This window comes from Nyctereutes procyonoides, unplaced genomic scaffold (genome assembly GCF_905146905.1).
Source record: "Nyctereutes procyonoides isolate TBG_1078 unplaced genomic scaffold, NYPRO_anot_genome, whole genome shotgun sequence".
NCBI lineage: Eukaryota > Metazoa > Chordata > Mammalia > Carnivora > Canidae > Nyctereutes > Nyctereutes procyonoides.
Genome location: NW_026575160.1, coordinates 26,604,052 through 26,628,485, shown reverse-complemented (window position 1 = coordinate 26,628,485; position 24,434 = coordinate 26,604,052).

Sequence of the window (24,434 nt, the reverse complement as noted above, 5' to 3'; positions counted from 1 at the left end):
ATACGAGAACTTTGATTGCCAGTTGTTTCCCAGGTACTTTGCAAAGGTACTGCCCTAAGTAGCAGAAATAATTATTTCTATCACTGGAAATAAAGTTCCTCCCTATGAATTTATAAACTGCTAAGCTTAGATAGTTTCAATCAATTCCCAAGATACAAAAATAACTTTCTGAACATGGAATACAGAGAACCAGATTCTGGCCCCTTACTGAGCCCACCAAGGTAGTGATTTCCCTTGAGGCCCTGCCTACACAGCAAGCACACAGCTCTTAACTGCCAAGTTCTCAGTCAAGCATTATGTTTTTCTCCTGCAAAACCTTTCTCTTGAACATTCTATGAATCTCTTTATTTTTCATTTTACTGTGACAATTTTAGTATGTTGTCTCTATAAGGACTCTTTTCAAACATAATCACAGTGCTATTGCTATGTTTAAAATAAATTAACTCGGGCAGCCCGGGTGGCTCAGCAGTTTAGCGCTGCCTTCAGCCCAGAGTATGATCCTGGAGACCCTGGACTGAGTCCCACATCGGGCTCCCTGCATGGAGCCTGCTTCTCCCTCTGCCTGTGTCTCTGCCTCTCTCTCTCTATCTCTTTCTCTCCCTCTCTCTGTTTCTCATGAATAAATAAATAATTTTTTAAAAAAATAAAATAAAATAAATTAACTCCATATATCAATGAGTAGGTACTTAGTGTTTAATTATCAGTCTCATATTTTAAATTTATACTTTTCTATTTTACTTAATGTATACAGTTCATTATTCTATATATGCATATATTTACAGAGAACAAATGATTATTCTCTATTGTAGAAAACGGAGTTTTAAAAAATTCAACCTAAATCTTGTCTTTCCAGCCTCAACAACAGCCTTACTCTGTAGTAAACAGACTCCTGGACTGAGAATCAAAAGATCAGGTTTGAAGTCTTTCACTGCCACTTAATATATGAGATTAAGATATCACAAAACTTCTCTGTGATACACTTCACCTGATGAAGAAATTGAGTAAGTAGATGCTCTCAAAAATCCCTTTCCACACCAAAACTCATTCTATAAGAGCACCTTCTCTGCCTTTTATGAATATTCAGATAGGTGATATTCTCAAGTCTAGGATTTAGTCTGCTGAAGAGTGACAAATTGTCTCATCAGTTTTGAAATGGAAAGAATCATGTTCATTTTGACAATTTAGGTAATTCACATAGACTACATATATTTTCTAATTTAATAGAGGAGTCCTCCTACTCCTTTGTTTATATAGCATAAAAAGAGCTAATCTAACCAAAAACATCAATATTAATGGTTAAAATAATTGGATTTTTTCCTTAAAACTAAAGAGTTTCAACATGAGAAAACAAAAACAAAATTAGTGTTGGACAATAAGCATTTTTAAGTTTTCTTTCTTTGAACTTCAGTAAGCTAAATAAATAGCAGCCAATTGTATAAAACAAGAAAAAGATACATGATGCAGCCTCACAACTAACTTCAGATTTTCTATATGTGTACTTAATACAGAAACTTCAAGTTTCTCTCTTATAGTTTAATAGATTTCTCTACCACCTTCTTCTTAGAAGGTAAAGAAAATTCCTTTTTAACTGTTAGATCAATTATAGCTCAAAGGCTTCAAGAAATCAATGTTCCAGTGATAATTAAAGGTTACAACTTAGAAGAAGACTCACAATATAATAAGTTAAAATTCAATAATGAAGGCATAAGAAGTGGTCTAGATTATCAAAGCTAACATTTATAAATGTAACCAATAAAAGAACTCTTTCTAAACAGCTTCTTAAAACATTAAAAATGTTATTATGATTTAACATTGGATATAAAGCCTTTAAATCTATTCTAATTACTGAGTCACACACTTGTTTAAAAAGTGATTTTAGCAAATTGTCCATGCCTATCTCTGTGTTTCATATAGAATTAAGAAAATAGGGGCAGCCGGGTGGCTCAGCAGTTTAGCACCACCATCGGCCCAGGGCCTGATCCTGGAGACCCGGGATCGAGTCCCACGTCAGACTCCCTGCATGAAGCCTGCTTCTCCCTCTGCCTGTGTCTCTGCATCTCTCTCTCTCTCTCTTTCTCTCTCTCTCTGTCTCTCTCTCTCTGTGTCTCTCATGAATAAATAAATAAAATCTTTTAAAAAATAGAATTAATAGGCATCTGATCTTACTTCCTTTAAAGGCTGTATTTTTTTCTTCTTTTAACACAGTCCTTAAATTTAGAAAATAAGTGTTATAGAAACTTGACTAAAAAGTAACTTGGTCTATTTAGTATAACACAAACAAGACTAGGGAAAAGTTTTATTTATATACATTATATTTGTGGGAAGGAATCCATGCCCTCCTACATTAAAGGAGGCTGAATGGTGGTAGGCAGGCTATACTCCCCATCAGTCTAGACAAAAGCATCATCTTCAATGGCCTGCTACAACTACAACTGGATAATCTCTGATACAAAAATGTAATGACCAGAGACAATTTAAGATTAGATCAGCAGGGTCAAACAAATGAAAGGGTTCAACAAATGAATAGCAAACTTATAATGCCAGTGTCATTATGTTGGCAAGGCAAGAATTTAGAGTAAAGTTATTTCATTCAATAGTTCAGCTTGCAAGCAAAAGCACAAGAATGATGAAGTTCAAAAATGCCCTGAGACTGTCACTAAATTATCTCAACAGATGTTACAGTGTCAAACTTCTGCACATTTCTATATTCTCTATCATATGATTCCAACTCTCATCACTCCTGTAAACCATAAGTGACAATAAAGAAATGGAAACCTAATCCAAAGGAAGCTATTATATGGGCTGATGGTGACTTACATCTTAAAACATATACCCTCATATGAAGAGCTGAGTAAAAAATTAAGTTCTCTCAGTAATCAAAAAACTAGGATACTGAGGCAGTTAGCAGTAAGGGCATAAGCCAAAAGATTGCATCCAGTGATGCCATGCAGTAGACTATGCCTAGCAGTAGATTCTGCTCCAAATGAACTAGAATAATCCAGAGCCATAAGAAAGATAGAGTTCTCTGAGGTCCATGTAGAATATAGTCCCTGGAGATGTTTCTGTTCCTGATGATTTTACTTAAACAGCTAGAGTAAATGTCTGTTCCCAGCAACTATATAAAACTGACAAACACTCACCAAAACTGGTCCTCTCAAGGTTGCCATTATCTCCAGTTTGAAAAATCCAATCATCACTCTATTTTTCTTGATCCATCATCATTCAATAGGTTTGATCACTCCTTCCTCCTGCAAATATTTCCTTCACTTGTCTTTCAAAGACACTGAGTGTCGTCCTCCTTTCCTGTAAGTGGTTCCTTCTCAGGCTCCATTGCCAGTTTCTCTGGCTTTTCAACATGAAATGTCCAAGGTTGACTCCTACACCCACTGACATGATGATGTCATCTAATGTCTTGGCTTTAAATACCATTTATTGGCTCACAACTTCCAAAATTATACCTTCTGTCCATTTCCCCTCAAACTCAAGCCCTTATTTCCAGCTACCTACTTGATACTTACAAACGTATATATCTAAAAAGCATTTCACACAATCCAAAATTAAACTCTCAAGTGTCCACCCAAAACATGCTGCACTGACACTCTTCCCGATCTAGTAAATGGCAGCTTCTTTCTTTCAGTTATTCACAACAAAAACTATGGCATCATTCTTGACTCCTCATATCCAGTCTCCAGGGAATTGTGACTTAATGTCTAACACATAACCAAAATCTGATCACATCTCACTACATCCAAATGATCACTTTGATCCAACCATCAGCATCTCAGTGCATTAGCTTCTCAACTAGTCTCTATGCTTCAGTCATTGCCGCAACAATATATACTCAACACAGCAGCCAGGATATTCTTTTAAACAAAGTTTGGTCGTATCATTTCTCTACTCTAAGCCCTCTAATGATCTCCTATCTTACTCAGAATAAAAGCCAAATTTCTTATATAGTCCCAAGGCTCTGTACCTTCCAGTCTTTCCATTATTTCTTATCTCTCTGGCTCACTCCTTTTAGCAAATCATCAAATCTTGGGGGAAGGTGTCTTGGGAGCTTCTGATATTGGCACTCACAGAACTCTTACTGAATGCCTTTTATGTGCTAAACATTGTGCTTCTTGTGCTTCAATCCTAGTGAATGGAGGTAGAGCATAAATGAGCTTGTGGGCTTCATTTATTTACTTTAGTCCTCTAAACACCTCATTTTTGTTTTCTTTTTTTTTTTTTGTTTTGTTTTGTTTTCAAACTGAAGCAGCCTAGATCCTGCTCCAGGACTCCTTCTCCAGAGGTACCCCTTATCAGAAAGTTTTTCCAGGCATAGTCAAATGATAGAATAATGAAGAAAGAAACCCTATGAAAAAGAAGGATCCACAAGAGCCAATAACATCCAGGTTCCAGTGTCAGCTCCATCATAATTTTTTTCCAGCTTTCCAAAGTGAACAGATGGGAGTTTCCTGACACAGATTAGACCTCTATATTAAAAAAAAATGAAGTAAGGAGGTATCTTATCAAGGTTTCCATTCTGGTTTTTAGAATAATTAATACTTAATTAATAGTTTGGATTTGAAATATTCAACTCCACAGTCTAGTGAAGAAAGATGAATTATATTGACCATTTCCTACCAAAAATACAATCGTAAATGCAAGACATACATGTTTTGTAGTAAACATAACAGTAGATGTGCTTTCAGTAGAAAATGGTCTGCCACCTATGCAACATATAACCTCTTAAGCCTCCATTTCTTCCTTTACTTCAGAGGGACTATTCTGCCTTTGTACAAAATCCTCATTTGTCTACCACATGCATTCCTGTCCAAGTCCATTCACTGCTCTTCAGGAAAAATATTTTTAAAAGGCCAGCTAAAATAATCAAGGAGATGGATGCACTTCTGCATGCAAACAGACTAAAGTGATTAGGATTCTTGGGCCTAGAAATACAAAGGTTTAACAAATATATTAGTGTTATGAATAATTCATTTACCAAATCCCTAAGTCATCAGTAGTGATCACAGGAATTGAAAATAAGATCTAAGTTTTAAATAGAAAATAGGCAACATCATTTTGTATGGTGTGGAGTATACTTTAAAAAATCATCACAATAAGAAACACAGACTGAGATTTTTCTGGTTGGTTGGTTATTGTTTTTTTTTTTTTTAATCTATGTTAGTCTCCTATTGCTGTGTAACAAATTACCACAAACTTGTCAGTTTAAAACAATATCCATTTATTGTTCTCAGTTCTATGGGTCAGAAGTCTAGGAGCAGTTTGGCAGCACTTGCTGTTCAGGGTGTTAGCTAGGCTGTGATTTTATCAGACTCTGAAGAAGAATCTGCTTCCACATTTATTTTAGTTCTTCACAAGTGAAATTTCTCCCAATTATAAGGAGGCCTGAGGTCTCCATCTTCTTGCTGGCTGTAGTCTAGAAGCCACTTTCAGCTCTTAAGAGATCACCCATCATTCCTTGCCACATAGTCCCCTACATCCTTACAGCCAACAAAAGAGAATCTCCCTTGCATCAAATTCCTCTGATACTTAAAATTTCTTTCCAAGAGCCCAGTTCTTTTTTAAGGGTTCATGTGGTCACACCCACTGATTATAATCTCCCAATCAAAAGAACATTTCAAGATTTGGGACTTTAATTACTTCTGCAAAATCCCTTACCAGCAGTACCTAGATTTGTGTTTAATTGAAAACTGGAAGGTGTATATACCAGGGTACTGATGATCTTTGGGGTCATCTTAGAATTGTGCCTACTAAAAAATCCTAATGCACAAGTCCCATAAAGTGAGGATTTTGTAGAAGTTTCTAATCTTTGAGGTTAATATAAAACAAAAACATTCTTTCTCAACATGGCCCTTTGTGCCTATGTTAAAAACAGAATTGAGGTTGGATAAAATTAAGTCTAAATCAGAATGAGAATCATTTTGATGTTCTAAAATTTTTAACTTTAATAACTTTTCTTCAGAATTTTTCTGATTTGCTCAATCAGATCACCAATAATTGATCTCTTTTCTATTTTTTATCCTTCTGTCCCCAAGCTTAATTAGTAATCAAACTTCACTGACAAAAATTAATATGGATAGACTTCTATTACAAATAAGCATTGGAAAGGCACACTGTCAACCAAAATAAATGTGTGACGTCCACAAGAAGTTCACTAATGAATAAAAGAAGCAGAACATAATAGAAGAGAGATATACAAAGAAACATACAGAAATCCTGCTATCAAATGTATCAAATGTAGGACTAAAAAACACTGCCTTGAGGCAACTCTACCCTGTAATAAGAAGACAGGGATGCCTGAGTGGCTCAGTGGTTGAGCGTCTGCCTTTGGCTCAGGGCTCCCCAGAGGGAGCCTGCTTCTCCCTCTGCCTCTCTCACTCTCTGTGTGTCTTTTGCGAATAAATAAATAAAATCTTAAAAAAAAAAAAGAAGAAGACAGCCTTTGCAGGTGACAGTTCTGTATCCTTTTCTGCTTATCTCATACTTAATCTCACTTGATAACTATATGACTTGGAGAAACTGTTCTGACTTCTTGAAGCCCTAGACTCCCCATCTTTAAAAATAAGATGAAAAATAGTTCTAACCTCTAGGTTAAATTGTGAAATTCAAATGAAATAATACACATATGGCACTTAATAGTGTACTTTTAGACACAGTAGATAATATCTGTTTAATATTGTCATTTATGTAGAGTAAATTAAGGAAAGCTTCATGCAAAGTATGAAGTATGCTCTGTATATCCATAAGACTTCATATGAACTTGTATCACATCTCTTACCCCTCCCAATTCTTAAAATTTTCATTACTCTTGTCTGTCCCTCCTAAAAAATTAGCCTTCTAAAAGAGAATCTGTGTACTTCCCCTCTGTCACTATAGCTAGTATGTGCTTAGTAAAATAAATATACATATATATTTTGGATAAAGGGATTGAATAAATCCTTACCAGTATTTTGAAAAATGGAAACCATTAACTTTGGCAGAAGAAGGAAAAGAGCAATTATGGTAACCAGTAAGCAAGATATAGCCAGAGATTAGAGGGAACAAGCACCTTGCTTGTGAATACCAAGTCATCAATGAGGATAACTGATAGGTTACCCATTAGTTTTAGAGAGGAGTTTCAGCAACCAAGATTTGACAAATTTGTAGAATAATATTAGGGAAATACCCAAATGTCAACTTTCTCATTTAAAAAAAAATAAATCAGATTAATTTTAATACTTTAGTTAGGTCTGATACATATGTATCCTTTTCTACCTGTATCAAATAGATTTGTTCCCTTTACTATCAAGTAACATCAAAGACGAATCAAGAGCTAAATTCTTCCATCTCTTCAATCTCCATCAACCTTTAAACTTTCACTAAAAACAAAAATATTCAGCACAGCTTAACCCAACAGGGAACCTATTCTTTTTACCTAACTTCAGATTGGCCAGTCAAAAATAAATTAGTATGTTAATGATTTAACATATACCCTGCTATATCAAATATATAAAACCTTGACCTATCTTTTTTTTTAACCTTGACCTATCTTAACACATTTTGATTTCAGTTTGATAGAAGTCAAACAAACTATTCTGCAAGTTAATTTTTAAATATCTGCCTTGTAGATAAATTCTTACGTGTCCTGGTAAAGCAAAAATATGCTTCCAAATTTTAAATTCTTGAAGGTTGCTTTCTTTGATAAACTCTAGGTCACAGAGTATCATCTTGTCCCACATGTTCCCTTTTAATTAAATGTCCACAGCACAAACTTCAAAAAGGACACTTGTTCCTAGAATAGGTTATGTTCTATAAGGCAAAGCAAAGCAAAAAGCAAGTGTGAATGATTCTTATGCAGAAGCACAGATATGCAAAAATAGTACTATAGTTGACCCGATTATTTTAAATATAAGAGAAGAGGCCTGATGCTACCAATATACCTTCCTAGAACTTTCACAAGGGAAGAACATGGACCTTAGGGTCAGATGTTCATACAAATATTCGGACAGGGACCACTTTGCTAAAATTTCATCTGTAAAATGGAGATAAAATTTCTTATATATTGATATTGTGGGATCAAATGAAATAATATATGTAAGATTCTTACTGTAGCATATGGCACAGTATAAATGCTAAACAGATGATAAATGTCATTATTATGTCATCAAAGAAGAAAATGCTCTTAGCAAATTGACACATCAATTGTGATGTTTTACGGAATAGCTAAATTTAACTGTACTGCTGTGTTATGACCAGTAGCCTAAGTTTTATATGCAGATCGGTTGCCATTTTTCCTGAGCTTGTGTTTTCACTCTTATGTGTACGAAGATATGATAATTTGTGGGCTAATAATTTATGCTGATAATTTGCTATAGACAGTAAAGTCAAGTCAATAATTCACTCAGGGAAAAGTAGGTCTATAAAGGTTGAAGGTGAAGAAGCTGCTTTAGTTACTTTTTCACTGCACTGAATCTGATTCACTGATCATTCACTGAATGATCAACTCTGCAAAAAAGTTTTAACACCTTGTCCTTAATTCTGTCTCAATTTATAATTACAACATGTAATTCCCTGTATTAGTCTATTTCTGCCATAGCAAATTACTGAAACCAGGTGGCTTAAACAACACAAATTTATTATTTTGCAGTTTTGAAGGTCCAAAGCCTGCCATGAATCTCAGTGGGCTAATGTCAGGCTGTGAGCAGGGCTGGTTCTTTCTTTTCTGGTTACGATAATTTTGGAATTGTTTTCTTTATACAAGCAAATATCAACTAACAGAGGGTGGAGAAGTAGAGATGTTTGCTGAGCTTTAGAAGGTATCAGACCTGGGCTAATCATTTACTAGGATGGTTGGGTAATTCTTTCATAGGTATAGGCAAATGACTGTATCATTTCAATAGAAGAAATTGATAAAAAAAAAATCTTTGTGCCTAAGAGTAACATACTTGAACTGTTTGAAAGTACTTGAATATTACTTTCAAAGTATAGTCATTATTCTGCTATTTTTCTCTTGATTTACCAAAAGAGGATTGTCAAATCCTTAACTTTGATGTTAGACTTTTTGTTCTCAACCAAAGCTGCATTGTTACATTTATTTGTGAATTCTTCATAATAAAGATATAAACATAAACGCAATCAAACTTTTGCAGCAGAGTAATAGTAGGAACATGAAGGATTTAGAACAAAATCATATCTAGAACAGTTAGAAGAATTTGGAATATTAAATCAAGAAACAAAGCACTTGATAGGTCTAGAAAGGAAGGAAGAATGGAAACAAGTTTAAAAATGATTTAATATAAAGCTTCTAAGTGCTTAATATGAGCCTAGGATAGCACTGAGTTTGAGTACTATGATGATTAAGACTCATACTCTTCGCTTCTGTGAGAAACACACACACATAAACATATTTTAACGTAATATATTAACAAATGTTTTCAAGCCATATTCATGATATTTATTTTGAAAGTTTGTATTCAGGTTGTCATGAAGATCTGAGATCCGTTAGCATAGTGTCATTATAATTTTAGGGTCTCTAACCTCAACAGCATTATGTCAGCTTGTTTTCCTGTTCTTTTCAAAGGCTAGTTCAAGCCTACTGCCCATCCTCATCTCTAAAATGGGAATAATGGTAATTAAGCCATAGGATTGCTTTGAGGATTACCTGAATTAGTTCATGCAAAACTTTACAGCAAATAGCCTGATTCAATAAATGTTTGATATCATTATTACTCTCAAACTTCTTATTCCTTGATCCATCCTCCTTCACCTTTTCTTAAAAACATGACTCTGCTTCCAGCTTTACCATCTTAAAATTCCTCCCATATCTGACCACTGAACCAAAAAAGGAACTTGTATCTATCTCTCTTTTTCTTCCTTCCTTCCCACTAAAGTGAAAAAGAATTACCACCTCCACTTACTGAAAGGCTAATCCTTCCACCAGTTCTTCAGAGACTCTTCTCTTTTTCCTCCTCAGGAACTTAATCATCTTGCATTCTTCCATCCTTCTTTCTCAATAATATTTGAACATGATAAAGTTCTACTCTTCTTCAAAAAGAAAAATCATTCCTGAATTCATATTCCTCTCACCTATTGCCTTTCTCTCTCCCCTCTCCTTCATACTCCAAATGCTCCAAAGCATGTTCTTTACTCCCTATCTCTACTTCCTCACCTCCCACAACCCATCACATTCTAGTTCCCACTCTTAGTAATTTCCACAAGAAATGCTTTACCAAGTTTATTAATAATGTTCTCACTTATGAATGTAATAATTAGGTTTTGATTTTTACCATACTTGATCTCTTGGTAGCAGTTGGCACAGTTAACTACTCCTTCCTTTTAAAAAGCCTCCCTCGGGCAGCCTGGGTGGCTCAAGCAGTTTAGCGTCGCCTTCAGCCCAGGGCCTGATCCAGGAGACCTGGGATCAAGTCCTGCGTCAGGCTCCCTGCATGGAGCCTGGTTCTCTTTCTGCCTGTGTCTCTGCCTCTCCGTATGTCTCTCATGAATAAATAAATAAAATCTCAAAAAATAAAAATTAAAAAAATAAAAAGCCTTCCTCTCTCACTTTATTCCATAGCATCCTCCTAAACAGAGTTCCCTCCCGCTTCAGCAGCAGGGCTTTTTCCTATTCTTCCTTTCCATGCTTTAGAGTGTCCTGCCTCTCAACTTTTCTCATTCTACTTATTCCCCCAGAAAATGTTCATTTTCCTATATCTTTAACTATTATCTATATGTGGATATTATCAGATCCACAGTTAATGCCAAAAACATTTCATGAACTCCAGACTCATATATCCCATTCTTACCTATTGGTCATGAACCTTTTAATATTCCATAGACACTTCAAAGTCAGCATGTCCAAAACTGAACTCATTATCCCCCACCCCATAGCATATCTCTTCCTTTTTTCCCTCAGTGAATATGATTATCATCTTCTCTGCTATTTAAACCTGGATATAATCTTGGGGGGGGGGGTCCACTGTGTGGTCTACCATCTTGGTCTATGTGAAAGGCAATTCTCTCCAGCTAGCTGCACAGTATGTATTTCTGCCTTCCACCTCCTCACACTACTGACTGTACTCTCCAGATATCTTACATTTTCCTTTCATCCCACTACCACTCCTCTAAGATTAGTTCCCACTATTTCTTGGCTATATAACAATGAATTCTAATTGGCTACTTCTCCTCCTCTCATATCCAACTAGTTTTTTTTTTACCCACTGAAGTGAGTTTGAGCCTCCTAAAATATAAATATGAGAGGTATCTGAGTGGCTTAGTTGGTTAAATGTATGACTCTTGATCTCAGGTCTTGATCTCAGGGTCATGAATTCAAACCCCACACTGGGCTCCATACTAAGCATGGGAGCCTACTCTAAAAAAATGTTAATATGATTATGTTTTCTTCCTAATGCTATTCTTCTTTAATGATTCCTTATTTCCATGAAGATATATTTTGAAATCTGTCAAGACTTACCTACCCTGTTTGCTTCTCTAGCCCTCAACTCACATATCCAAACATGATTAACCATTGTCAGTTGACCATACTTTCTTTTATCTGGACCCTTGAATATTACATTCCCTCTGTCTGTAAGACTTATTCTCTTCTTTGCTTAGATATTACTGCCTTCAAAGAGTGTGAAACACATGACCTGTGATCATCCCTATATTACTCTTCTCAGACTCTGAGGAAAGGGAGCATGTCTGTCCTTTGCAATATTGTGCTTAGCATAGCTCCTAGAATTTAATATGTATGTAATATATGTAAAATAGGGACACCTGGGTGGCTCAGCAGTTGAGCATCTGCCTTCAGCTCAGGGCGTGATCCAGGTCCGGGGATCAAGTCACACGTCAGGCTCTCTGCGAGGAGCCTGCTTCTTGCTGTGTCTTTGTCTCTGTCTCTCTCTCTGTGTCTCTCATGAATAAATAAATAAAATCTTTAAATATATATATGTATAATAAATAAATTAGTAAATACAAACAAAAAATGAAACAAAAATTATAAATTTATATTATAACAAATATTCACTAACTTTATGAAGAGAATTGGATCCTCTTGGACAATTCAGTTATCCAAAGCTGGAAGGAACTAACAAAATTCATTAATAAATGAATCAATAGGATGGAATTAATGAGTTCAACATTATAACTGCTATTGCATACCTGATGATATTACCTAAGGGCCTTGAGGGTGAAGAAAGGCCTTTCTATCCTATGAATTGACTTTTCTTAGTTAAAAATGTTTTTCTTTTTTTTTTTTAAGATTTTATTTATTTATTCATGAGAGACATAGAGAGACAGACAGAGGGGCAGAGACACAGGTAGAGAGAGAAGCTGGCTCCATGCCGGGAGCCTGACACAGTACTCGATTCTGGGACTCTAGGATCACGCCCTGGACCAAAGGCAGGCGTCAAACCACTGAGCCACCCAGGGATCCCTAAAAATGTTTTTCTTTGTATTATGTTCTTATAAAATGAAACATTTGTTAGATGAATGAATGTGTTTCAAAGTTTTACAACCTGTCTTTAATTATAAATTATATGTATTGGGATCCCTGGGTGGCACAGCGGTTTGGCGCCTGCCTTTGGCCCAGGGCGCGATCCTGGAGACCCAGGATCGAATCCCACATCGGGCTCCCGGTGCATGGAGCCTGCTTCTCCCTCTGCCTATGTCTCTGCCTCTCTCTCTCTCTCTCTCTGTGACTATCATAAATAAATAAAAATTAAAAAAAAATTTAAAAAAAAATAAAAAGTATGTTAAAAAAAATAAATAAATTATATGTATTTATACAACTGTAAATTTCCAGAGGGTAACAGAAAATCTTCAGCTGGCCCTGTGTAGTCATGAAAATTATAAGTACAGTAGGCATATTAATGCAGAAAATATGTTTACTGCATTTAAAACTGTCCCTAGAAACACAATTATAAATGAAGCTGTCTGAGTTCTAAGTTCTAAACCAAGAGAATAAAATTTCTAAAACTTTTTTGCAAAGTAGAGATAAAAGTTGGAGTAGTCTTTGTCCATTTTGATAATCAAAATGGCTCTATTTCTTCCTAATACTTATATTAAAAACTCAGATTATTTTCATAAAGAAAACAATTACATAAGTAGAAATTGGACTTGGAGGCAACAGGCAGCCCAGGGTCTAAAGGAATCTAAAAGAACAGATTTTATGCATGTTTAGCAACAATTACTCTAATCGATAGTATATGATTTTAAAAGCACTTTTGCAATTTTTCCTCTATATAATATTTTGTTGAAAAATTACTTATGTTAATATTTTCAGAAAATACACAAGTTAACTATTTACTTGCAAGGATAAAAAAAGTAGACACCTAAGGAAAACAATATTTTCAAACATAAAACATTATCTTCTATTCTCAAGAAAACAGTAGCTTACCCTATCATTGCATAACACATTGACTATTCTTTCCAGCATAGATGTCCTATATCTAAACAAGCAACTTGTACATTTTTATTTAACAGTCAAAACAATATGCCTTTAGAAACTCCACAAATTAAAGTAAATGGAATCGTTACCAAAATGGAGAGAATTTTTCACTGGCCTCAATTTTTGTTCAATGAAAATAAACAAATTTTGCTTTCAGAGAGGCAGTATCTTTGGGGGGAATCAGACAGCTGTGGGTTTAAATCATAGCCATTACCCTCTTACTGACTCTGCAGGCAGAAATTTTAAGTCTCATCCTGCCAGAGAGTAGGCCTAGAGGTCCCTAGCAAAGAGATGCTGGTGTTTACTTCTTCTGGATGTTGATAAGCTAGACAAGCAAGACAAACCATGAATACAGACTCTGAAGGTTGTTTAGAGGGTAAAGCCACCAATCAGAGAAAAGTAAATGAATCAGAGAACCCAACAAAATGTTGGAAGAAAAACTTCTAAATTTTAGCTATGCCAATACAGATACAGAGCAGACTGTGGAAGGCTGTTCGTTCATAGGGGTGAAGGCTGCAGAAAATGAAAAGAAGAGTTGATACTGAAAGTTCATGATTGACTAGAAGTAGGTGTACAATGATAACTAAGTCATTGCTGACTTAAACAACAACACGGGTTACAAGGTCACAAAGGGATAGGGAAAAATGAAAGGGAGACAAATGGAACAAGGGAGAGAAGTGAGTTTAGTGTATATATCCTCTAAGATGTACAGGTAAATTCCTAGGGGACAATAATATTCTAGGGATGGTAAGAGCAACAGAAACTGAAAGTGCTGACAGAGGTAAGATATGCATGCTAAATCTCGGCAGAGAAACCACATAACAAGTTTGTCACTAATAGGTGGAATCTAAAAAATCTGGATTCAGACTGACAGTTATGAGAAGCTGAGGGTAAGGGAATTAGAGAGATGTTGAAGGGTACAAACTTGCAACTGGAAGGTGAATTAAGTTTGGAGATCTAATGCGAGGCACAGTGATTATAGTCAACAATACTGTATATATTAATATACTTCTAAGTATATTAATATACTTTGAGAGACTAGATCTTAAATGTTCTCACCACAATTAGCTAACACTATGGTGATAGCTAATTATATTACAATATATAAATGTATCAAATCATGTTATAAACCTTAAACTTACACAAAGTTATATGTCAATTATATGTTGATTAAAAAAATGTCCAATATAGCAGAGAGAATTGGCAGATATCAGATTATAAAACGCCATCTAATTTGACAGAGGCTGATCTCTGGGGACTTGTGAGAGCAATGACAGGACAGTGATGGGGGCAATCAATCATACTGTGGTAAGGAGCAAAGGAAATGTGAGATAATAGAGGCAAAGGATGGATACGGAGGGCCCATTAAGATGGTTGGTAGAAAAGAAAAACAAGTAGTTGCCTTCATAGCTTGAGATACAGACAAAATTAGAAATATATTTCTGAAGTTTGCCAAAAAGTCTTGAGCAGGTTTTAAAACTGAAATCTTTTTTAAAAAAGTAAATTTAAGGTGTAAGAATATGATGAGAAAGTCTCAGAGAACTGTGGAGATTGGTAACAAGAATCCAATAGATGAAGTCAAAACAGAGTAAAAATAGGAGAAATTCCTGACCTCAGACAAGATATAAAAATGTAAATAAGTTTGTAGGATCAGCCTCTTATTCTTTGGAATGATTCATCAGTAATAAAAAATGCCTACAATGTTGAATTGATTTAACTCTTTCATTTGTGCTTTTAGTAACTAAATTTTACTTAGGACATACTCAGTTTAAACTCAGTAAAAATATTAATAGATTTGAAATTTTATAATGCTGTCATAAGGTTAGTCTTCCAAGATAAATAATCTTCTTGGAATCTGTTGTCATTTTTATCTCAACAGTTCAAGGCTCTTATATTATTTTACCAACTATCTCTTATATATAGCATTTTTTCTCTACTAATATAATAAGACTTTAAAAATAGAGGAAAAATAGCTTCATTTCCATGAAAATTGCAAAACCAATTTCCTCTTTACTTATGATCATTAAAATTTTTCACTCTATTTCTTAAATTAATATTTCTCCCAATAAAAATAGAGACTGTGAGCAAGACTTTATTATACAGTGTAAATATCAGGAAAACAACCTAAGGCTGAACTCTGTTCACTGCTATGTAAATTTATTCAGCTTTGGATAATTAGCAGATGGTTTTTCTACATTCAGTGTTTATTATTCTGTAATCTTTGCTAAAATGAATAAGTATTTTATATGCTAGCCCATCTAGAAATATAACCAAAATGTAAAAATTCACTCAATTTATAGTCTAATTAAAATTCCTTATTAACACTTTATCATTTTTAAAAGAAAATGAGCATTTTGAAATATAAATAGTTTAAGATTAACATGTTTTTCCAATCTGTTTTTGCACATGTTTGTTTCATAGGTAACATACGTTTTCTATAATCATCAACAGATTATAGAAAATATTTCTAAAGTTCCAATTTACTGGGCAATTTTTACTTATTAACTCCTCTACTCTTCACAACAACCCTCTGAGGGAGAACCTGTTACTATCTTCATTTTTTAGATGAAAAAGTAAGAAAAGAGGTTAAGTAATTTTCCCCAAAATCATAAGCTACTGGATAACAGAGGAAGGATCCAAACCCAGACTGTGTAGCTCCCAAATCTGGCACTGTGAATACTGTACTATTTTGTTTTTACTGGTTTTGACTATGGGTTAAATACTTGCCTTGGGTTATTCTCAAGTGACATCAAAAACAATTTATTGAAAAATATATATTCAAATAACTAAACAATCTTGTCTACATAATTTCAAAAAGGATGTTTGAATGGAGTGCAATTATTGCTTATACTGAAATTGTGTAGACAAGACCTTTCCTAGGCACACATAGACACTCACTGGAGGAAAGCTTCTCATTTCTGTAAGCAACTATTCAAAGATTTGAATTCATATTCCTGCAAAGGTTGCATTAACTCCTTCAAGACCTAAGAATTATTATTTAATATGTGAATATATTGGAGAAGTAATTCACCTTATCTCTCTTTAGGAGTATTTGAAAAAAATCCAATATTTAATTTAATGTGTATCTATACCATATTAATCTCTTTCTGAGAAGTTGGTGAAATTCTCAAATACTATCAACTTTCAATAACAGATTTTTTTCATGTACCCAAAGAAAGATCCCAGCTCATTACTGTCCTAGTAACCATGGACCCCAAACCAAGGTATTCATGAATAGAAAGGCATCTGTGTTGTATTCCTTGACTAGCCAGGACAGAGCTAAGCTCTTTTTAAAAGGTAGCCCTCTTCCCACAATGTGCATCCTCTGTGTCCTGTGTTCCAGTTCCTCACGGATAATTATTTTCTTCTTAGGGTTTTCATGTCCAAGCTGCTTTTTTTGTAGTATTTGTAAAATCTGCTTTATGTCCTAAATATAGTTCCTTAATACCTCAAAAAAATAAAATAAAATAAAATAAAATAAAATAAAATAAAATAAAATAAAAGGTAGCCCTCTTGTACATATGGAGGGACAAGAACAACCAATTTTTTTAGTTCTCCAGTCAAACAGACTTAACTTGAGCCTCCATTAGCCCTGCATGTATGTTTTATTATTCTATTTTCCAAGAGCTCTGAACAAAACCATTTCCTTGTAATCTTTACTCTGACTTTTTAAGAAACATAGAAAGAGCTGTCATGTGTCAGAAGCTCTAAACCGTTTGACTGAATTTCCCAGGCTTTTTCTCTTTACCGGTTATACTCTAACATTAACAGCAGTATTGTAACTTCAACTAATACTATCTAATATAGACAAAAATATTATTTTAATCCATGAACTTCCTATAGTAATTTTCTCTTTCTTTGGGAGAAAACATAATTTTCATCAAAGGGAAAACCTCTATATGCTCCTTCTGTTTGCAGAGAGGAGTCAGAAAAAGAGAATGGTGAGATTCAGGGCTAAAAGGCCATTGTTTAATAAAGCATTTCACTAACTTTTTAGATATAAAAGAGAAGTCCAAAACTGATCTTGGAGACTAAGTCAGAGGACTTTGAGTTACTCTGATGATAATTAATGAGGCTAGAGGCAAAGCTAGCAAAAATGACTAAAACACTCCTTTTGAGAACAGAAATGCCTTGTATTCAGTTACAAGTCCCCCACCCTATGGTTTAAAAGTATTTTCATTGCTCCAAAACACCAAGGTTTACTCTATATAATCTGAAAACTTGATCTAGTGAGAATGTGAGAATGTGTGCATTTGATTTACGAAAAGGCATGGAGATCTTTCTGGGCATGTCATGAAACAGAAAAAGGAAAGCATATGTGAGATTTCGAAGTGATCCAGAAAGAGACCAATTCACCAGTAAAGAAGAGCTTGCAACCCAAGATGTCTGGGAAAAATGTTTACAGTACCTTGGGATTCGGCTACATTTCCTTTGGATTTTAGGGTCCAGGTTCCCCTGGCAATCATCTGAGTAAGCTCTTAAAGCTTAGTGTCTGTAGCATTACTGTTTCACTGGCTACAAATCTGAGCTATACAAATACCTATGTACCCAGTATCAGGATGACAAGAAGATATTTTACTTATATTCATCAAATCTGATTATGTTCTTAAAAGAAAATGCATTAATATTACGAATAAAAAATTAAGTCATGCTAAATTTATTTTTAAATTTGCCCCTCTAGCTTCTAATACCATTTTTCTTTTTCATATAGAATTTTAGAAATCAGAAACAAATGATCAATGCCAAATTATATGATTTTAGTGATTATAATTATTTTAGACAAATTAAACATGCTCACTTTCAAGCTTTGTCTTAATTCAATTTATGAACCTTTAATTGAAAAATAAACTGAGTAATCTATATCAATAATCCCATACTCTAGTTTTATATTCCTTCTTTTCTTTTCAGAAATATTAACTCCCTATCATGTGTCTGGAACATTATAGACCAATGGAAAATAGATTCAGAATGGGGCATAACTGTAAATAATCAAGGGAAGGCTTACCTCCTCAGACCATTTAACCTAACTAACTCAAGCAAAGTGGACATCACATCCTCTACACATCAATCTTATGTTGTTTTCACTGCACTTACATTATCCTCTATTTCTATAAAAATCTCTCTCAAAAGAGTAGATCAAGTGTCTGAAATTCTATCTTTTCCCTCCTTTGTTCAAAAATTATAATGAAGATCTCTAACTGGTGTATTTATATCTAGTCTTTTAGAATGAGTGCCCCTTTAATGGCATTGACTTCATAGGGATGGGATGGAGTGTTCAAATTTGGTTCCTAAATCACTGAAGTATTTTAGTTTATTTCTTTCTAGTATCATTTCAAAACTGAACAGTGACAAGAGAATATTCACTCCACGTTTCATAGGAAAGAGCCATATATATATTTGGACTATATTCCTTCTAGACAAAGGACAAAAGCAAAACTCATTAATCCTGTTCTGTGGAACAGTTACTAGAAGTGCTACAATGAATTGCCATAGTGGCAGAGAAATACTCAAGGTTTTTTGAACATACCAATTCCAAGATATAGCCAAATCATCTCTAAAACATTATTTGGGATATTTTCAGAGAACTAGATGTGTTTTCTTGTTCATATTATTACCTGAGGCAAGTGCTTTCTTAGTGGTCAATCTGGAGAATGTAGTTCTGCCATGTAAATGGGATGATCATCTTCACAGGTCTCTAAAAAGCAACTTCTTACAAATCCCCAATCACATACATTTTATCTCCATAAGGAAATTACATATCCAGTACAAATGCCCTTTGCCTCTAGTCATTGTTAAAAGAAGCGACAAACCATTCTCCTTCTGATTTATATGGCCTGGAAGAAATCATAATTATGTTTCTTCTCTAGTTTAACTCATCAAGATTGATTTAAGTAAAAGTGTCTTTGCTGAAACTGATGGCTACAATGAAGGAAAAAAATTACAGTAACAGTGATGATAATTTAAATTTCTCTCTTAGATTTAGTGTTTTTAGCCTTTATAAACACACATTCTAAAATGACCATTGTGACAGACAAAATAATGGCCCACAAAGATGTCTACATACTAATCCCTGGAACCTGTGGCTATGTAACCTGACATGGCAAAAGCAACTTTGCAAATGTAATTAAAGACCTTGATATGAGGGGGTTATCCTGGATTATCTCAATCACAAAGATTCTTATAAGAGGGAGGCAGAAGGATACGTCACAGAGGATGAGACAATAGAATCAGAGCTTAGAGTGATGTGAGTCCATGCCAACAAATGCAGGCAGCTTAGTCTAGACACTTCTAGACATTATAAAAGCAAGGACAAAGATTCTCCCTTAGAGCCTCTGGAAGAAACATAGTCGTGCCAATCCATTTCAGACTACTGACCTCCAGAAATATAACACTATAAGTGGGTGCTCCTGTAAGCCATTAAATTTACAGTAATTTGTTACAGCAGCCAAAACAAACTTATACAACCATATTCAACATTTTAAAATAAAAGAATGAATTCTGCTGTTACATTTCTAGGAAAATATTATAGTTTAATATTTGTGACAAAACACCTAGAGGTATCATCTAGATAAAGAAATTGGTTTTATCTAATTTAATAAATGCTCAGACCATCTGTATCAATCATTTAATAAAAGTTCAATCTGTACCATAAATAAAAGTGCAATCCATTTTAAAGAAGAAATAGAAGTCTAAGATATTTTCCAGCCTTTAAAAAGTAAACTCTCCAATGGCCTATTCCCCTCTCCCCATCTAATAGTAATAAAAGTTTTTCCTTTAAAATTAGGATAAAATTTCTTGCTCCATTGGGGAAAAATAAAAGCATCTATATATTACCACTTACTTCTTTAGAATAAGTGTAAAAGCATTTCATGAGCAGAGTAAATGCATAAATATGTCTTGACAAAAGAAACTGAGATCGGTAGTCCTTCAAAGAAACCTGCATTCATTTTGGTGGCAGTAAAATATTGCGTACCCTCTCAAAAGCTGAGATCACAATGTCTGAAATATGTATGTGAAAGCCCTTTGAACATGCATCGCATGAAAGGGATCACAGACACAAGAACAGACAGCATTCAATTCTGAAGTGCTCTGAGTTTTGTCAATGAAAAAGAGATTTAAAAATTTTTAATGTATAGGGACATTTTTCAGAGCAGCAATGCAAAATGTTAGAATGCTGATGCATTTGAACAAAGATGAGATAATTCACTGTCATTGGTAAGTGAAATAAAAAGTACTGTATGAAGAGAAGCAAATGTGTTCCTCAAAGTGAGTAATAACTCTAAAACTGCATAGATAAATTAGTAATCATGACCAGAACTAACTGCAGGGACTGGATAGAAAACTGGTAATATTTTAAAGTCCTGCTGCCTTTTTCTGATTGGTGTTTTTCCCCCTATTTTAGGTACATAAATATACTCAAGTTTTATAATGTCACTGTCATTTCTTTTGTAGTAGACTTACTGTTATCCTACAAAGAAATGCCCTTATGTTTCTGCAAGACAATAACCTCTCTTAACTAAAGGAAAAGTTGATCTTTAAAATCCTTTCTGGGATTGCTATTCTAAGGAACCAGTTAAGCAAAGAACATCTCAATTGAACTACATTGTCCTGGTCAAAAAAATACAGTTTGGGAGTGGGAGTTCAAAACAGGCTTAGCATGTTCTTTTTCAAGTACTTACCATGGAAAATAATCCTTTCTTTGTCCCTAGTCCTTACTAGAAGTAAATATAGAGATAATATAAATAAATAGATAAGTATAGAGATAACAAAGACATTTAGGGACACCTGGGTGGCTCAGTGGTTGAGCATCTGCCTTTGGCTCAGGGTGACCCTGGAGTCCCGGAATTGAGTCCCATATCGTGCTCCCTGTGGGGAGCCTGCTTCTCCCTCTGCCTATGTCTCTGCCTCTCTGTGTCTCTCGTGAATAAATAAATTTAAAAAAAATTTAATGATATTTAGAATAAATGTGGTACTTACATGGAAACCAATTTCAGAGAGAAGGAGGAAAAAATCCGAAATCTTAAATCAGAATATTACCATTAGATCAACTGTTTGCAACCCTGACAAAATTATAAATCAATTACATGGCATTCTCTCAATTTACCCCTGATGAGCATATGCATATAAAATACTGGAGAGTCAACCAAGCTACCAAAGATAATTGTTCACAAAGTATTTTTACTGCATTATTTCAACTGATTCTCATAACCACCTTCATAAACATATATTACTAAAACTAAATAAACTGAATAAGAACCCAAAAGACCTAATTCAAAGTCACATATCCAGTAAATGTAATGATCTAGAGGGAAATCCATATATTTGGACTCCAGGACCAGTTTTCAAATTTCAATTATTTACCCTTTGTACTAGTAGGTTGTTTTAACATAACTCGTGCTGCCAAATTGAAATGCCAAAAATAACCACCTGATTCTAAATTACAGAATATTGTGAGGAAAATTAAACAAAAAGCATGAAAATGTATTAAATATTGCAGTGCTTAACAGAGTAGCCCAACTGTTAGATGGATTCAAGGTCATCAGAAGCAGAAAATTAGATTGAATAATAATGACAGGTTGCTTTTTCACAGGTGACCTGAGAACAATGCTATATTCTGATATCATAAATAGTTCTGCAGTATAATAGCCATAAGCCTCATCCATGACATTGATAATGACATTGGAAAGTGATAAACAAAAAAGTTTATTTTATGGAAGGACATATTCTATTAAGTTGGCTTTATGCTCTGTTATTAATATTTCATCGGAAGGTAGGATGGATCAATTGTGGAAAATTTTGCCGTAAGCCAATGCCAAACCTGCCAGGTAATGTTTAGTGATCAGGGAGCTACACAGAGGGAATAGAAACTATGACTGGGGTGGAAGCAGAACTAGAACCTTTAAAAATACACTTCCTTAATCTATTTTGTCTCTATTCATTGTCAGGATCAATAAAAATGAATGTCACAATCAGTTTGACTCAACTAGTTTTAAAATAAACAATTCTAAAAATACTTACAGAAGAAGTCTGCCAGCTATAAAAGAGAGAAAGAGAAAGAAATTAAAAGGATCATTTGATAGAAAAGCATTGCAATAATTATCACAATGCATATCATTATCTTTTTTCATTACTAATCACTGTTCATTTTGGCTGGTTCACTTAACTGGCTATTTTCAATCACTACATTTTTTCAAATTTAATTTAACTAAATGTAGTGATGTCAATTATAAGCAGTGAATCAGGGAGAAACTAATGATTATAGATAATGCAATTGTCCTGGTTAGTTGCTCTAGGAGAATGTGCTAAAGCTTTATGAAGAGGAAAGCACAAAGTCAAAAGGCAGTGAACAGGAGTACAGTAATATCATGTCTTCTTTCAAGTCTCATGTTTTAACACTGATTAAGTACCCAGAATATACTAGGTGGTCAGATTTTCACCGTTTTTACCAGTAAGGGCATTGAATAAGGGCCATAAAGTTCTAAGTTACAGATAGCTATGATCCTCAGCTTTCATTTCTAAAAGTAAAAGTAGTTATAAATGTCTGTTGGCTATGGTATTATGCTAATCATCATTAGCATTAGGGCATAGTTAACATTAACATAAGGGTATTACATTAGTTAAAATTCATGTAAGATAATACCAATTAATAAAGGGGTCTGGTATAGTATTAAGCTGAATTTTTCCAGTCAAAAAAAAAAAAGAATTCAGGCGCTAATCTTAGTCACCATAAGGATTTTCTATTCTTCTACTTCTGTAACTTGCATCAAATCTGAGTGCAGTCATCGGATAAAAGGGGGAATCCCTGTTTCCTGGCATTCCCCTAACATTTTGCCAAAGCTAGAAATGACGTTGGCTAAGAGTCCTCTGAAAGTTAGGTTCATGCATATATGTTGGCCCCAGTAAAGGCCCCTTAGTTTAGGTCATTAATGTTATGTACTTTATATACACAGCTGCAGCTCTGATGATGTATCAGCAGGGCATGCTCTCAGAATTGATTTTCTAGTAGAGGCAATAGATTTGTATTAACCCCGACTATTTTCTCTCCCAAGCAAGACAGCTGACCAGGGTTGGAAATGCAAATTGTGATTCATATCAAGCCAGCAAATATGTTTTGACTCAACTGCCAACTGAAATGTCTCAATATTCAAGCCCAATTGGAAAACGCTCCATAACTGATAATCATTGTCTGTCAGGAGCTCAGGAGGGGACAGTAATTGCAAATGCACAGCACAACTTATTTATCATTCCTACCTAGAACCTAAGTTGTTAAGCTAATCTTATTTTTATATTGTTTCAATCATTTGAACCTACTAGTAATTCATGAAATAACCAACTACTGACAAAATGGATCTCTGTAAACACTGAAAACAAACCAGAGTATTTTTGAGATGTTGATTTAACATTCTCTCCCAACACAACCTCTAAGACCTCATGATATAGAATCTTAATTTTTTTCTTAGAAATACCAGAGAACAGTTAAATTTGACCAAATTAAAAGAACAATCAAATTTAGTCCTAAAAAATCCAATACTAGCATCACTAAATAAATCTTTACATCTCTCTGTATGTGTGTTTCTTTGAAGTTCAAATTATCACAAGGAGCATACTTCACAAAGTATTATAATTCCATCCTAGATAATGATTTAGAATTCTTAGGGGTAAAAAGCTATCAGTACTATTACTATGCCTTTGCCTTTAAAAATTATACAACTTGAAATGGAGAAATATGTCTGCCATCTAAGGATAGTTTTCCAAATAAAAAATTATTTCTGTGCCAAAATATAGCTAACAAAAATAATTTTACATGCCTATTTTAATTTAAATTTGGGAAAGGTAATAGAAAATGGTGTTTCATTTAAAAATAAGTGAGACTATTGGGGATTTAAAGCTTTCTCTCCCTCCTTACTTTGTTGCAATCCATATAAGGAGTTGCTCTATGTTTTATTTTTTTAATGATTCATTTTTTTTCAGCCTCCACAGCCCCATAAAGTTGCTCAAGGCAAAC